Source organism: Hyperolius riggenbachi, chromosome 6 (genome assembly GCF_040937935.1).
Source record: "Hyperolius riggenbachi isolate aHypRig1 chromosome 6, aHypRig1.pri, whole genome shotgun sequence".
Taxonomy (NCBI): domain Eukaryota; kingdom Metazoa; phylum Chordata; class Amphibia; order Anura; family Hyperoliidae; genus Hyperolius; species Hyperolius riggenbachi.
The window spans coordinates 244,586,446-244,603,644 of NC_090651.1; the positions used below are offsets into that span (position 1 = coordinate 244,586,446).

General features: G+C 44.1%; 1 protein-coding gene across 3 annotated transcripts in view; it reads right to left on the minus strand.

The window, feature by feature from the left end:
* Positions 1–17,199, minus strand: part of MXRA8 (matrix remodeling associated 8) — a 145,907-nt gene that overhangs the window by 60,667 nt on the left and 68,041 nt on the right. The window contains exon 1 of one of the 3 annotated variants that reach the window (XM_068240619.1): positions 2,846–2,937. The exons of the other annotated variants lie outside the window; for them this stretch is intronic. The gene's annotated coding sequence lies outside the window, so the exon portion shown is untranslated. Of the gene's footprint in view, positions 1–2,845; positions 2,938–17,199 lie in introns of those variants that run through there. 3 annotated transcript variants of the gene reach the window in all.

The window sequence follows — 17,199 nt, forward strand, 5'->3', positions numbered from 1 at the left end:
TATCAATGTAAAGATGAAATATTTCTATATTTTTTTTATTTTAAACTTGTTAATAGTGATAGATGCAAAATGGAAAAAAATGCACCTTTATTTCCAAATAAAATATTGTCGCCATACATTGTGATAGGGACATAATTTTAATGGTGTAATAACCGGGACATATGGGCAAATACAATACGTGAGTTTTAATTATGGAGGCATGTATTATTTTAAAACTATAATGGCTGAAAACTGAGAAATAATGAATTTTTCCATTTTTTTCTTATTCTTCCTGTTAAAATGCGTTTACAGTAAAGTGGCTCTTAGCAAAATGTACCCCCCAAAGAAAGCCTAATTGGTGGCGGAAAAAACAAGATATAGATCAGTTCATTGTTATAAGTAGTGATAAAGTTATAGGCTAATGAATGGGAGGTGAACATTTCTCACGTGAAAACCACGGAACCTGAATGGGTTAAAAGGAAATAAATATGGCAGCCTCCATATACATCTCACTTCAGTTGTCCTCACCACAATCTGGTGGAAAACCGGAGTGTCTGGAGGAAACCCTTGCAAAAACTGGTAGAACATAACTCCAGGGAGACAGTGAGTGCCCTTGGCTAGATTTGAACCTGAGACACTAATTCTGCAAGGTAAGAGTGCGGTCCACTACATGTATGTATTTAATGGCACGGTGGGCACCAATAAATACATCGCCATACTATCCAGTATCCACAGCTACAAATATTGTTTCAACAGCAGGAAAAGGACAGTTCTTTGGATGACAATGAGCCATAGAAGCATGTAGTTATTACCGTGGCAAATGTATGCAAAGAAATAAAGATTTCCTCTTAGTTGCCGGGTTAGGTACAGTGCTCCAGTCAGTAAACCAGATGTAAATAGCCTACATGTTCAAAGACAGAGAGGAGTAAAAAAAATATGCTAGTCCCTTTCAAACATAAAAGGAAAGCTCATATGTAATTCCATCCAAGTGAAAATGGAGAGATCTTAAAGCAAGCCATAGGTGAAATAAAAAACAGATTCTTGCCGCCGTGCTCCCCTTCTTGCACAAGCACGTATTACTGCACTGCACCAGTGCTACTGCATGTGTGCAGAAGCACAAAGTCGCATGTAAATGAACAGCCTCAGCTTACTGTGCAGTTGTGGTCATATTCACGGATGTGCTTGTGCGTCCATGGCTTGTACACTCACGCCACGCTCGTACATGGTGGTGAGTGCAGCCATTAGAACATATCCAACAAGCTCTTGTCAATATGTTCTGAGGATCCCTGTGCAGCAATGGTGGGACTATCATAAGGTAAGTATCTGTTTTTTTTGTTTTTTTATTTCCCCTTGGGTTCACTTTAAAACACACCTGAAGTCAGAGGAATATAGAGGCTGGCATATATATTTCCTTTTAAACAATCCTAATTGTCTAGCTGTGCTGCTGAGCCTCTGCCTCTAAAACCTGAAGCAATAGACCCTGAACAAACATGCAGATGTGACTGAAACCTGACTAGATTGGCTGCATGCTTGTTTCAGCTTTGTGATTACTATAGAGAATAAAAGCCAGAATGCAAGCTCCAGTACGGCATGGGAAATGATGCACTGGTCACTACAGCCTGACATAGGACCCTTTCACACCTGCACATTTGTTGTTGGCACATGACTTTTGGGTGCAGGGTGAGCCGAATGATGGCTCACCCTGCTGCCACACAAATTCGGCGTAGCGCTAAATACTATTCCGCCTCCGAGTCGTAGCAGCTTGGAGGGAGAAGTAATGTGAGGTCTGGCAATTGCTGGATCCCTGCATTATCCATGTGTGGGGAGCGACTACAGCATTGCTGCTATGGCTGTGCCGAGCTTTGGCTACGCAAAGCAGAGTGATAAAAAGGTCAGGCTCGCTTTCACACTGGGTCCCTGCGTTCCGTCTTGTTTTTGAAAAGGCTTGTGATTCTCAAAACACAAGTACAGCAAAGTTACAATTGGAATTGTGGGAATGCATTCATACGGAATGCATTTCCGATTTTGTAAAAAGGCATTCGTAGTTCTGGTGCATTTTACCTGCATTTTGATTGATGCCAATATAGTGAAAATCACAAAGCGCAAAATGCGATTGTGATTGCCTTTTGCAATTGCGTTTCACAATGTGATGTGGTGTGAAAGAGCCCTTTAGTACACCAGGCCCAGTTCATGACACTCAGTAAGAGTGTTTACAGACAGTTTAACTACAACAGTAAACCAAGGCACACTTCTGTTAACAGACCTTTTAACCCTTTGGGGACTGGCTGCCTAACCCCCTTAAAGAAAAACTCCGACCAAGAATTGAACTTTATCCCAATCAGTAGCTGATACCCCTTTTTACATGAGAAATATTTTCCTTTTCACAAACAGACCATCGGGGGGCGCTGTATGGCTGATATTGTTGTGAAACCCCTCCCACAAGAAACAAAAAAGTACGTACTCTTGGCAGTTTCCTGTCTGTGAACCTTGCTGCATTGTGGGAAATAGCTGTTTACAGCTGTTTCCAACTGCCAAAAAAACATGCAGCAGCTACATCACTTGCCATCAGTAAAAATGTCACCATGTAATAAATGTTAGAATGTAAATCCGGGATTTAAAAGATTTTACAATGGGCAAACATTGACTAAATCATTTATACATAATTATTGTAAAAATGAAGCACTTTTTTTTATTACATTATTTTCACTGGAGTTCCTCTTTAAGGACGAGGCTATTTTACATGGGCGGGGAGCATTTGGGGGGGGGGGGGGGGGGGGCAGGCAGCCTGATCCCCTCTCTAGATAGCTGGGCATGGTGTCCCTCTTGTGGCCAGGTGTCCCCCCTGTAGCCAGCAGCCTTTACTCACCTCCCAGGCTCTAGTGATGAGCAGCTGTGGACCCCTTCTGCTCTGGCTGGCATCCCTGCTCGTACTGCCACTAAGTTCCGGGTCGCGGCTTGATGACCATCGCCACTGCCTATAGTAATCACTACGATCTGCCGGCGATCGTAGTGATCACGTGATCGGGAGCCAATCACGATGGTTTCTGATCACTGAGGGGAGATGTCAGCAGTCATATGACAGCTTAATCTCCCCTCTCGGGTGTGCACGATCGCGCTGTGAGCGGAAATGGCAGGCGGCATAAATCCTGCGCCGCATCAGGCTTAGACAGCCACAAGTGCGGTGTAGGATTTACTATGGGCAGGCTGGAAAAGGTTAAACATGGTGGTCACACACCACACAAAATATGATTTCATTTTACGGCAATTCGATAAAAAGATCAGTTGTCCCGAAAAATCTAAAGCTTTTTTCTCCGTTTTTATATGATAAAATAAGATCAGGAGTGTTGGATTTTTCTGATCAGTTTTTATGAAAATTGAATGGTGTAATTGATGTATAAACCCTGGAGAGCGCAGCAGCAACTTTTGAACTGATGTATAAACCCAAGCAATGTTTTTCTGAGTTTTCAATCATTTATTTTCATAATTGTGGAAAAATGTAACATATGTGTGTGGTACTTGTGATGTGATCTGTTTTTTAAAATGGTACAATTAGTCAGAAAAATTGATTGTAACTCTTGAATTGAAAATAAATTGGAAAAATCGTATGGTGTGTGACCACATTAAGGCCTGCTTTCCAGCAGCGTTTTAAGTTTTGCTGATCGCCAGCGATCAGCAAAGCGCTGTAACTCATGTAATCCTACGGGATTACTTACACTGCAGCGCTTACAGCGCAATTGCGATATATACTGATCGCAAACACTCTGCATCCAGCATTTTCAGGCAATTGTGATGCGATTCTCATTCACTGAAGTTAAAGTTCCAAAATGTAATTACGACAAAATTGTAGAAAATCGCAATGCAAAATCATTTGTGTTTTTCAATGTCTAGTGTGATTGGGCCTTAAATTAACACATTAATATGCGCTGTATTACTATATGTCTCTTTTAGTAAGTGAACTATGGTTTGATGTTAGTTGTGCAGCAGAAATGCTGACATCAAACCAATGAACGTTGATTCAGGTTATACCTTTAATGAGTAACTGTACATGGTTAATGGCAAGCTTTCGGAATGCTTAGTTTCTTCTTCAGGCCTTACACAGAACAGGAAGCAGAACCGTACCCTATCAGAACCGTGTGGTTTTGCTCTAGTTCTGTATAATGCCTGAAGAAAAAACTTAGGATTTTGAAAGCTTGCAATAAACAATGTATAGTTAGTCATTAATGGTATTACCGCCAGAATCAACGATTGTTGTTTTGATGTCTCTTTTAGTATTAGTTTCATTAAAAAACAAAAAACAAAGACTCATTCAGTGTTCTATTCTGTCCGATAAGATGTAAGCTTATTGGTTAATTTAGTAAACTGCTTCTTGTGCCCAATATCCCTCCCCATAGTGCCTCATTACACTGCCTCATTCAATAAAAGCAGCTATATAACATGCATTACACATAGAGCAGTAGTAATTGGTCTGCAGCGGGAAGAATGGCTTACAGGGGGGTTTGCATAATGTTAACTTTTGTGTTTCATATGGAAAAGTTTTGCTGTTTGAAGTCCAGTTTCCATCCTAGGGCTTTGGCTGGATTCCACTGAAATGTTTGGATTTGGTCACAATATTGTGGAAAAACGCAGAAGAATGTATATAAAGTATGCTCCTTTCCTACAGCAGCTGGCCTATAATTATGATTTCATTGGCATTATCCTGTGGAATGCTTACACTGCTGTATTATAAGCCCTGAGAACACCAATGTATAATAACACAGCAGTAACTGCTTATTACAGCTACGCAGCCTGGGCTCAGCTCCGCTGAAACAATGCACACTATTCTAAAATCTTACAAGAACATACAATGTAAAAATTATTATTTATATAGCGCTGATATCTTTCGCAGCACTGTACAGACTATATTGTCTTGTTACTTAACTGTCCTTCAGTCTAATCCCTATCATAGTCATATGTCTATGTATGCATCGTGAAGTGTGTGTTTCGTAGTGTAGGGACAATTTTAGAGCTAAGCCAATTAACTTATGTGTATGTTTTTTGCCATGTGTGAGGAAACTAGAGTGCCCGGAGGAACCCCACAGAGACACGGGGAGAACATACAAACTCTGGGCAGATAGTGTCCGGCTGGGATTCTAACCTGGGACCCAGTGCTGCAAGGCAAGTGTGCTAACCACTACGCCACCATGCTGTGCAAAATTATCTTATTAATTTTTTAGTATTTTAGTATTTATATAGTGGCAACATCTTCATCAGCGTACAGAGCATACATATACTGTATACAGAGTATATATACATATAGACATATATATATATATATATATAGAGAGAGAGAGAGAGAGAGAGAGAGAGAGAGAGAGAGAGAGAGAGAGAGTCACTTAACTGTCCCCCTCAGAGGGTCTCCCCAATCGAATCCCTACCTTTGTCCTATGTCTAGGTTTGTATTGTGTAGTGTATGTATAGTAGTCTGGGGCCAGTTTTAGAGAGAATCCAATTACAGTAACTTATCTGTACGTTTTTGGGATGTGGGAGGAAACCAGAGTGCCCGGAAGTGATAAACCCCCGTGCAGATAATGCCCTGGCTGGGATTCAACTGGGGACCCAAAACTGCAAGGCGAGAGCGCTAACCACTATGCCACCGTGCTGAACACTGGGAGGTGGGAAAGTTAAGAGTATTAAAATAAATGCAAAATAGCTCTATGTTGTAGCAAGAAGAACCTATCCATACCTGATGTGATTAAGGTCATGTGACCTTTAAACTAGCTTGTATGAGCAGAGTCACCTCTTCATATGTGTCACTGCTGTATATTAGCCTATGCACCTCCTCCTAACAGGGGTACCTCCATACTTTGACTTAGACCAGTTGTGGTCAATTCATTAGCTACTGAGAGAGACTGGAGTGTGGACCCCAATATCCCCAAAGGGCTTCACATTAAATTCCAACTTGGTCCCACCCTGCTGATGTCATTCCTACAACTCCATAACACAGTAAGTACGACTTTAGTAATTCCTATTTTTAGGACTCCCATGAGAAGTTTCAACTGAAAAGCAGAGAGCTAAATTTGAGGACGTACTTGGTTGTACATCAATGTGAAGGCAACTGAGGACACAAGAAAACATTGGCCCAATCTGGTCATTTTTGACTGGATAAAGTACCAATGCTTTTGGGCTACTTTCACACTGACTGGTTGATGCACTGAGTTCCAGTAATATTGCTGTATGCAGGCAGCGCAGGCAATAATACCGCAGTGTTTCCCATGAGTTACATTATTAGTGTGACCTGCGGTACATGATTAACGAGAGCTTTACTATGGGAATGCAAATGGAAATCATGCTAATTGTGTAATGCACGTTATGCAAGTAGCGTAACGTGCATTACACAATTAGCATGATGTGCACTGTAGCAACGCTTGTGATAATCATGTATTGCAAGTAGTGATAATAGCATAACTTGTGGTTATATTGCTGACTCCGCACAGCAATATTACCGGACGCCTATATCTGTTGCGTTGCTTCACAATGGAAAATATAATCACCTCATAACACAGATGCAATGATATTCCTATTTAACCTTGTTTAAAAATACAATAAAATGATTTTTTCAAACGATATTCCTATTGATTGCAGTGCGATGTGGTGGGATCTGTCAGGATAACACACTGCATGCAGCGCTTTTACAGGGTAACATGCACATCTACAGTGGCAATGAGGCATACCTTGCTTGTACTGTATGCCCCACTGTATGGTATTGCATAGCACTGTATTAGATAGCAATCACAATGCAATGCAAATAGTGTGGCGTTATTTTACTGTATACAGTAATCCTAATCTATCAGTTTTAGATTTCTCTGTGGTTCACATGAAGCAAATAGACAGACCGCTTGTCCCATGTACACCAGTCAGAGATTTAAAAACTGGATAACCCACACAAGCAACAAAGAAAAAGAGCAGACAGTACAGTACTCGAGTTGGTTATCACTTTTTACATCATCTGTATATGCATTTGAAGGCAGCCATTGAACAACTTCATTGGGGGGGGGGGGGGGGGGGGGAGGGGGGGTGGCTGTGTGTATGTCAAACTGTGTACAAGTATTAAACTTTAAATGGGCAAAACAATACTTTGTAATCATTTGAGCAATCAGAATGATGTCTGTATAGGCATTCTCTGTCTAACCTTGCAAAACAGCCATGGCGATATGTTTCAGCTGACTGAGTAGTCCCTGAGAGCTACACCTGCCCCATTGGCAATTAACTTTTTCTCCTAGGTCAGTGTTTCTAAGGCCTCTTTTCCACAGACTGTTGATATAGGCAGTGAAATGCCTCACAAACTCTCATAACTGCTCACTGTAGTGTTGATCGAACACCCAGTTATTCGGGCTCGGGTCGGCTCGGCCGGACATGGTCCAGATGTGCGTGATATTGGGCTAAACACCAAGCAGGCATGCTCGGGTCCCCATTGACTTCAATTAGGCACGGTGTTCAGCCCAATATCCCGCACATCTGGACCATGTCCGGCCAAGCCGACCCAAGCCCGAATAACTGGGTGTTCGATCAAGACTAGCTCACTGCTACCTGTTAAATGCTTGTTGCTGCCTGATAATTGCTCACTGAAGCCTGGTAACTGCTTGCTGAGCACACAGTTCAACAGTCCGTGTGAATTGTTGAACCGTGTGCTCAGCAAGCATTTACCAGGCAGCGGTGAGTAGTTACTAGGCTGCAATGAGCAGTTACCAGGCAGCAGCAAGCAGTTGGTAGAGTTTGAGAGGCATTTCACTGCCTATCAACCAGGGCCTGATTTACAGCTCAGGATCCTATAGGCACATAATCTCTGGCGCCCTAAACCCTGCCCATTAACAGAGGCCGCACCCCTTAATTCAGGGTGCAGGCTAGCTGGAGCTGGGTCTGGGTGCAGGGTGGCTAGGGCAAGGTGTAGGCTGGGTCTGGGTGGCAGGGTGGCTGGGGCCGGGTGCAGGCTTGGTATGGGTGCAGGCTGGCTGGGAGCAGGCTGAGTCTGGGGTGGCAGGGGGGCAGGGGCACGGTGCAGGTTGGATATGGGTGCAGTTTGGCTGGGGCTGGTTCTGAGTGCAGGCTGGCTGGGGCTGGTTTTGGGTGGCTGGGGTAGGGTGGGTAAAGTGCAGGCTGGGTAGCTAGGGCAGAGTGAGTAAGGTACAGGCTGGCCGAGGCATGCTGGGTAAGGTACAGGTTGGCTGGGGCAGGGTGGGTAAGGTGTGGCTGGCTGGGTGGCTGGGGCAGGGTGGGTAAGGTGCAGGCTGGCTGGGGCTGGGTGGCTGGGGCAGGGTGGGTAAGGTGCAGGCTGGGTGGGGCAGAGTGGGTAAGGTGCAGGCTGGGTGGCTAGGGCAGGGTGGGTAAGGTGCAGGCTGAGTGGGGCAGGGTGGGTAAGGTGCAGGCTGGCTGGGGCTGGGTGACTGGGGCAGGGTAGGTAAGGTGCAGGCTGGTTGGCTGCGGCAGGGTGGGTCAGGTGCAGGCTGGTTGGCTGGGGCAGGGTGGGTAAGGTGCAGGCTGGCTGGGGCTGGGTGGTCACCAGGGTGGGTAAGGTGCAGCTGGGTGCCATGATAGCAGACCTCAGATCAGCGGCGACAGGTATACCATCAGCCTCCCTCCCTGCAGAGTGCGAGCGGAGAGTGAAGTATGAGAAGACTGTGCCTTTAGTGCCTATGGGTAAATCCGGCCCTGCTATCAACAGTCTGTGGAAAAGAGGCCTTAAACCGGTCCTTATGAATCCCCAACATTGCATGTTTTGCAGGCAGCCTCACCTATGAACAGCTGGGGTGATTAGTGTCTCAGCTAGGTGAATTCCATTTAGCTGAAACACTAATTGTCCCACCTGGTGCGTGACGAGGTAACATACAATAAATACACCACAATAGTACAAGACGTAGTCTAGATCGGTCAGAACTTGTGCACAAGCTAACGATATCAAGGTACAGAGTCACTAAGCTAAATCGTAATCAATAATCGAGCAGCGTCATACACGTAATCAGATGTCAGTATTGAGAGGATCAGGCAGAAATAAAGTCAGGGACAGGCCGAGTCGGTAACGTATATCAGATGGCAGCGGTACAGAGGGGCTAGACAAGAGCGAGGTCAAAATACAAGCAGAAGATCGGTACACAGAATAATACAATCAGATGTTCAATAATAATATTACAAGAATATATATGAAAATAACAAACGACTGACTAACTGGAGTACATATATATTGTGCGTCTACACAATATATTAATGTAGCTCAAAGTAACTAGCTTGACCAAGAACCAGCAAACTGATTAGTATCAAGGTCAGCGAGCACTGAATGCTCTGACCTTCAATACACAAATGCTCAACCAGTAGCCACTCCCACTTGGTGATGTCACCTAGTGACATCACCTGCAGTCATCCTTAACCTTCCTCCTGAGCCTATAAGGCTCACTCGAACTCTCACGCGACCTAAAGGTCGCACCACGCACGCGCAAGTCAGAAGACACTGCCAGAGGGACGCCGGGGATGCCGCCAGAAGACTCCAGCGTAGAAGCCCCACCGCTCGCCTGGACCACGCCGGAGACGCCGCGGGACCTGCCGCTGGAAGGTAAGCTCATTACAGTGAGGTTGCCTGCAAAACATGCATCGTTGGGAAGTCACGAGGACAGGTTTGAGAAACACTGTCCTAGGTGATATGTTCACACCATGTCAATACAAGGGCTTTTAAAGTAAACTGAAGTGAAAACAGTGTCCCAAATGGGTACTTACCTCAGTAGAGGTCAGCTCCGGATAATCCAGAGGCTTCACCTGTCCCCCTCACCTCCACTGATCCAGCACTGGAACCACCGTAACCTCATCGACAAGGGCTTTGTCATGCGGTGCAAGGAGCCGCTCTCCCTTCCATGAACAAGCGTGGTGGCAATGTGCAGATGCAGGAAGTCTTGCACCTGCACAGTAGCATGGAGCCTCTTGGGCTCGGCTTTTTTAGCTGAGACCAAATGATTCAGTGCTACGCGCATTCGCAAACGTCCTGCATCTGCAAAGTGTGGCTGCACTGGTTCACAGACCGGAGCACGGCTGTGAACTTCCAAAAGGTCTCAGGGCTGGATCTGTGGTCATAAGGTAGGATGTGGGAAGCCTATGGAGGATCCAGAGGCTTCCCTCTACCAAGATGAATATGTACCTTTTTTTGCTATGGTTCTCGTAGGTTTGCTTGAGGCTGGTCTTACACCTGCCCATAGTGTTGCGGTCGATGCTCCGCCCCCATCGCATTGCACTACCGAAAACATCACTCATATGACCCTGCAGCAGAGTGCGCCGACAGGGTTATACGCGTAGTGCATGCCTCTCGCTGCGTGACATACTCCCTGTTGGACAGGAAGTACATCCGTGGGATTCCTGGCTTTCCCGTTGTAATCACGTCATTCTGTGGGTGCGTGCCGCACCTCCGCGACCAACGTATTTACATTTTCTGCGTCGCCTATTGACTTACATCATTTTTCCACCACTGCTTCGCCGCGGTAATGCACTGTTGACTTTCTGCAGGTGGGTGACTGATCTAGAACTACCAGCACAACGTGACTCACCGCTGCCACCAACATATTTACATTTTCTGCATCGCCCATTGACTTACATGCATTTTTCCACCATTGCTTCGCCGCGGTGCACTGTTGACTTTCTGCAGGTGGGCAGCCGATCGAGAACTTCCAGCACAACACGACGCTGTAAGTGTGCTAGTCCTCAATGCCTTGCATTGTCGTTGCGCTACCCTGCGACAAAACAGGGTAACGCAACGCACACTTACAGGGCAAGTGTAGAAGGGGCCTTAAACCACCAGCAAGCAAGAAAATACTCAAAATAATTTTGATAGCACTTTTCCACCTAGTTTTTGGTACTATTTCAATTACATAAGTGTTGAAAAATTGTTTTAAAGAGAAGATAAAAAAATGATGTACTAGGAGAAAAAAAGTAATTGCATGTGGGCCAGGGAGTCTTATCTTTCTCCCACCCAAACTCTCTCCACTGGAAAGTCCACGCAGCTAAATCATGCACATTGTTGGCGCACACAATCTGGTAAGTCCTGTCTGTGCAGGACTACTTTACTTTTCATAAGAGTACTGCTGGTCTATGCATATACATTAGAAACAGCACATGTTTTAAGCTAACCCAGCTGGACAAAATGAAGAAATGTGAACAAAACAGGAAGGGCTGAAAAAGCTCACATATTTCTGCAATTTATTAAATAAAAACGTTGATGGTAAAGGGGGGGTTACAAGAAGTGCTTAAGGTCTATTGCAAAACCAAGAAGCAGGCTGTAATAATACAGTTTATTAGCAGCAGTTTTACCGCCATCTGCTTTCAATTAAAACTGTTTATTACACAATTCAGCCTACAGACTGCATGAATTCTGGTTACCAACAGTAGCTGTTTATCTTCATGTAAAGCGAAGTGTATGAGTCATTAATAGTTCCACAGAGGTTATAGGGAACATCGGTGTTATGCAAGGGTCTGTAAGACTATTTACACTGACCGTAAAAATAAGATGTGTCTGCTATGTACAGAAGCTGAATATCCACAGACCATCAACTGCAGAGCTAAGGAGCTACTAGCCTCAGACATCCGACAAAGGAATCACAATGGCCACACTGCTTCTGTGCGGGTGGGGTGGGGGTGGAGGGGCGTGGATGATTTGTGATTACTGATGCAGTGGGTGCTGGTGGGGTCTCTACCTAATTGCACCGGACCCTTCCCTCCATGGTATTGGGAAAGGGTTAATACACAAAGTTGTTCACTGCATCCATAAGGCAAGCTGAAACTTGACTACGATGCACAGAAGAAACAACATACACACTGTATAAGCATGATCCTGAAACACCACCGCCTTCTCTGGGCTCAAGTTTATTTAAGATAGGCTGAGGTAATTAAAGGTCCTGTAGTATGACAAATCCCAATTTAACATTCACTTTTCAATAAGCAGTTCAAAAGTCAGCAGTTGTGATGGTGGTGTTGGTGGAGGGGGGGGGGGGGGGGGTGCATTAGTGTGCATGATATAGGTAGCTTGCACATCTGTAAAGGCACAATTCCTGCTAAACAATATATACAGGTTTTGGAGCAATATACTATATGCTGTCTTCCAGGCACTGATAAACAAGCACACTGTATTCTTATTTACCCCACCTGCCAGAAGCTACCTACCCTATCGTCCCTCCTCCTCTGTTCATTGAACAGTACACACTTCTACTCTATAACACTAATGCCTTGAACTGTCATTCTATTGATCAATGCACAATTGTTAATGGTAACAGGTATTGTGTGTTTGTGAGTCATCTGTGTCCATTGTTCTGAAGATTGTTCTGAAGATCAGTCTTCTGCAGCGTGTTTTGCAATTAGGCTTGGGCAGCACGTTGGCGTAGTGGGTAGCACTTTCGCCTTGCAGCGCTGGGTCCCCGGTTCCAAGGGTGCTACTTGCACAGAGTTTGTATTTTCTCCCTGTGTCTGCATGGATTAGATTGTGAGCCTCTCTGAGGGATTGTTAAGTGACATGACAATATACTATGTACAGCGCTGCAGAAGATGTCAGCGCTATATAAATACTAAATAATAATAATAATTATTATTATTTTATGTAAACAGGATAGCTAACAAGCTCTGTTCTTCTTTGTTTAGCTCCAGTATCTGTTATGTTTGAGATCTGTATATGACCCAGCAGACATCAGCCCCTCTCCGCCGACTTGCAGCAATTTAATTGTGGATTCTGTTTTCTGCAACAATACACAACACTGACATCTCCTTATTGGGCATTCATGGCACTGTCACTCCTGTGGCTCTTTTTTCCCCTTTGCCGTACTACCTGTTATTTTCCTGACAATATCTGTCTCTACAGTGGCATCTGATTGACTCATACAATACTCTACTGAGATTGACTTATTATTTCCCCCAGTCTTTATTTATTTTGTACCCCACAGACTCTCGTACATCCGGTTAAATACTTTCACTGTCGGATCCCATTATGGCGGATTGTTTCTGACGTTTATCTGCTTTTCCATTTCATGCATCCATTCATGCACTGAGACAGTTCATAATCTGCCAAATTTCTGCCCACGGGGAAAACAAGACACTTGAGGCCCTTATTCATCATGTAGAAGAAAAGGCAGTATTTAGGATGACTACACGGGGTAAGAATGAGCGGGTCCGCCTAGCAATTATTAGACAAACACCTGCCATTCAAGCGTCCAAGGAGAAAAGTGATGCTTGTAATCATGCTGAGTTGCTGACACTAACAGGCCTGGTTATTTAATGGAAAGTCGCTTGAGAAGACAGTAGCAAACATTCACTGTCTTTTGAGAAATGGATGTATTTTAGATGTTATTTTAAAGAAAGAGTATATTGTTCAGCTTTGATTTCCCATTATGTTTAGTAGGCTATGGCTTACAGAGGCAAAATTCGAGGCTCTGTGGAGGGCCATATGTCTCTAGTATCTCCACCCAAATCACTGCTTAATCCTGACACTATACAACAGATGCTTGAAAATGGCAAACAGGCGCTTATGAAGCAGCCAGTTGGGTGCCACTATGGAGCCAATGCATACTATCTGCAACATGCGGTTCTTCAACACCATCTGTACTGTTTGAGACTTGGAATTGGGTCAGGGTGCACTCTAGCAGCAAAAGCAGTTCTCCAGGAAATGGTCCCAGCTACAGCTCCTGGGCTTCCCAATCATGTATCGGCAGACAGACAAAGCTTCTCCTCTTAGACCCCAACATCTGCCTTGGTGTTCAAACATCAGAAATGAGGAGCCCACCTTAACTGGTGCTGTACCTGGCTGCTTCATAGGAGTCTGTTACAGCAGATTTAGGAAGGTATTATTCTTAGCAGCCAGACTGTGTAACAGCTGGTCTGTTAATTTACCTTATCTTGACTCTTCCTTACCAGATACTAGAATCAGGGGCATAACTATAGCCCCTGCGACCCCTGCTGTTGTGAGGGGGCTTGCTCCTGTACTTATTGCAGAGCAGCATGGATCATTATACATTACCTGCTTCTGGCGGTGGGAAAGGCCTCCTCACCCCACTTCAATGTACAAGCTACGAAAGCTGCTAGGTGATTGGCTGTAAGGCACTTGCACACTGAAGAGGAGTGAGGAGGACCTTTCCGCCACCAGAAGCCGGTAATGTATAATGTCCTGCTGCTGCTCTGCAATTAGTACAGGAGCAGGCCCTCCGATTCGCACAGAAGACTTTAGGGTATCACTGGACTGACATGTTTCAGCAGGCTCGGCTGCCTTTCTCAAAGCCAAACTTGAAGTGAGCCGTCATTGTGGCAGTTTATATGCATTTCTCCTCCCCATCTGTTTCCTCCTCCTGGGTCCTAAAGTGTCTCCATTCTCCAACATCATTCAGTTGCAATGAAAAAAACAGAGGCGCCAACAGGATAAAAATGATGCCAATTAAAACCAATTAAAATGTGGGCGGCAATGGTGGATATGCCTCCCCTACAAAAAACAGACCACCACTATGTATGGTAAAGGATATAAATTTTAATCAATTTTAAGCTCCCAAAAAAACAATTGATCTGCAACGCGTTTCACGGGACACAAGCCCGCTTCCTCAGGCAAAACACATAAAAGCAGGAGCAACCAAGTAGTGTTCAATGCTAGCGTGGCGCCTCCGGTAGCATTGACCACTACTTAGTTGCTCCTGCTTTTATGTGTTTTGCCTGAGGAAGCGGGCTTGTGTCCCGTGAAACGCGTTGCAGATCAATTGTTTTTTGGGAGCTTAAAATTGATTAAAATGTAAATGTGTCCTGGATACATAGTGGTGGTTTGTTTTTTGTAGGGGAGGCATATCCACCATTGCCGCCCACATTTTAATTGGTTTTAATTGGCATCATTTTTATCCTGTTGGCGCCTCTGTTTTTTTCATTACTTGATTATCCACCTGGTGGATAGGTGTGGACACCTTCTTTCTTCTACACAGAGAGCGACTTTTTAGCCTGAGCGGGGACAGGCCTAATCTCCCCGTCTGTGCTAAAAGTGGTTGTCTGAACGTGGCAACCCACACTTGTGAGTATAATTCCACTATTATTATTATTCTGACGCTAACTGTTTTACAATAATACACTATTGGGGGCTCTCGATTGTTCCTTTCTCTCTCTCCCATCATTCAGTTGCAAGCAATTTTATTCAAGTTGCATAATGTTCCTCTTCCAACTTCATCTTATAATTAGGGTCTTCATGCTTTCGTTTGTGTTGTATAATGAGGTTACGCTGGATGTGCAAATGCACATTGTTACACTCAATGTTCAATTAAAGCAGAAGGTGTCAAAAAATGATAATATATATATATATATATATATATATATATATATATATATATATATATATATATATATATATATATATATACAGTATATATCAAAGGTATTGGAACATTCAGATTTAATTAGATTAGGTTATTTTAACCTCCCTAGCGTTCTGGACGAGCTGAGCTCATCCAGTGATGCCTGGTGGGCCGATTTGAATTTTTTTTTTGAAACATGCAGCTAGCACTTTGCGCTGAGGGGTGGATCAGGACTCCCTATGACGTCACTACATCGATGACGTCATTCCATTTGTCGCCATAGTGATGGGGGAAGCCCTGAAGGAAATCCTGTTCAGAACGAGATTTCAAGATGGGCATGATCGCCGGCGGCGATCGGAAGGGTGGGCAGGAATCGGCAGGGAGGGGGGTATCATGTAGCTAGCGATAGGCTAGCTACATGATTTTTAAAAAAAATTAGGTTTAAAAAACCACGCGCGGCCGTGCGGCTGCACAGAATCAGAACACCAGGGAGGTTAATGTGACCAGCTGTCATTCCTTTAGCCTTGTATAGGTAAGGCAGATTCACTCCTTATAAGAATGGCTGAGGTGTCTGGTCTCATCTGGCAGCACTCAGAATGTGCATCACAGCTTTAGTAGGTAGAAGTTGCAATAAAGCTCTTTTATTCATTGGCTACTTGAAGCTTATCAATGAAATTTTGAGATAACCATCACTTGCTCAAGTTGCAAGTATGATTCTTACATGTACGAATATCACACTGACACAAGCTACTATATATCTTGATAGTGGAATGTTAACTGGACCAATCACAGTAGCGGAATCAAAGTGCTACATCCCCATTGGTCCCTGCATTGGATGGCCTGTTGGCGAACTGGATTACTTGCATGCAAATGCAAGGAGGGCAGGTTGTGGCTGACTGCCACACCCATACCACTTGCCACTAATGATATGGGCAAGTGGGGTGGGGGGTGGGGGGGGAGGATGCACACATTTGTGTCAGCAGGGCAGAAGTGTGCACTCAGCTGATGTAACTGCCCACCATCTCAAAATGTGGTTGTTAAGCTTTATGTAGCCAAGGAATAAAAGAGCTTTATTGCAACTACGTGAAGGTGCTGGTATTCTACCTTTATTCCTCTAACCTTGGTCAGTATTGCTGACTATTTTTTTTTTCCAGAGAACCATGTTATAAGGTCTGGATGTATTCTCTTGCCCCAATCACAAGACAATGTACGGCTCTAGTCACTCCCACTTATGGTCAATCATACAAGACTCCCAAAGATTGGTATATGGAATCAAAATAAAATGATCTAAGTGCACACTATTTACTGTACACCAAACATGTATTTGCTTCCTGTGAGCCAGATTCATAAGCATAAATGAACATTAAAATCACTAACTTCCGGTGTTCCAACATTTCCCAGCGATCGAAGCGAGCGGGCAAGAGGACACTGATTCTACTCAAAAGGAGAATATCACTTTAAATGTATGCTATTTTGTCAATGTATGCTAAAATGTTGGAACACTGGCCCTTATTACAAGGACCTGATGTAATAGGACAGTTCACCTGTTGACCTCTGGCCAAGTTGTACTTCCTACCAGATAACCTAAAACCCACTGCCTCTGGGTATGAATATTAAATACTACCCCACCTCTTGTTTCCCCCTATTCCTGTAGATTGTGAGCTTGTTAGGGCAGGGCTCTCTCACCCTTTTGTGTCCTAGATTTTGTTACGCATTTATTCATATTAAGTATGTCACTGTTATTACCAATTCTGTACTTTGTGCCGATTCTGTATTTTGTACCAAGTCCGTATTTTGTATATTGGTGTATGCCATTGTCTGTACTATTTTGTACCCCAGGTTTGTTTCTTATTTCAGTTTCAAAAGTTTTATTAAGAGAATTCTATACATGACAACTAGAACACCCCAC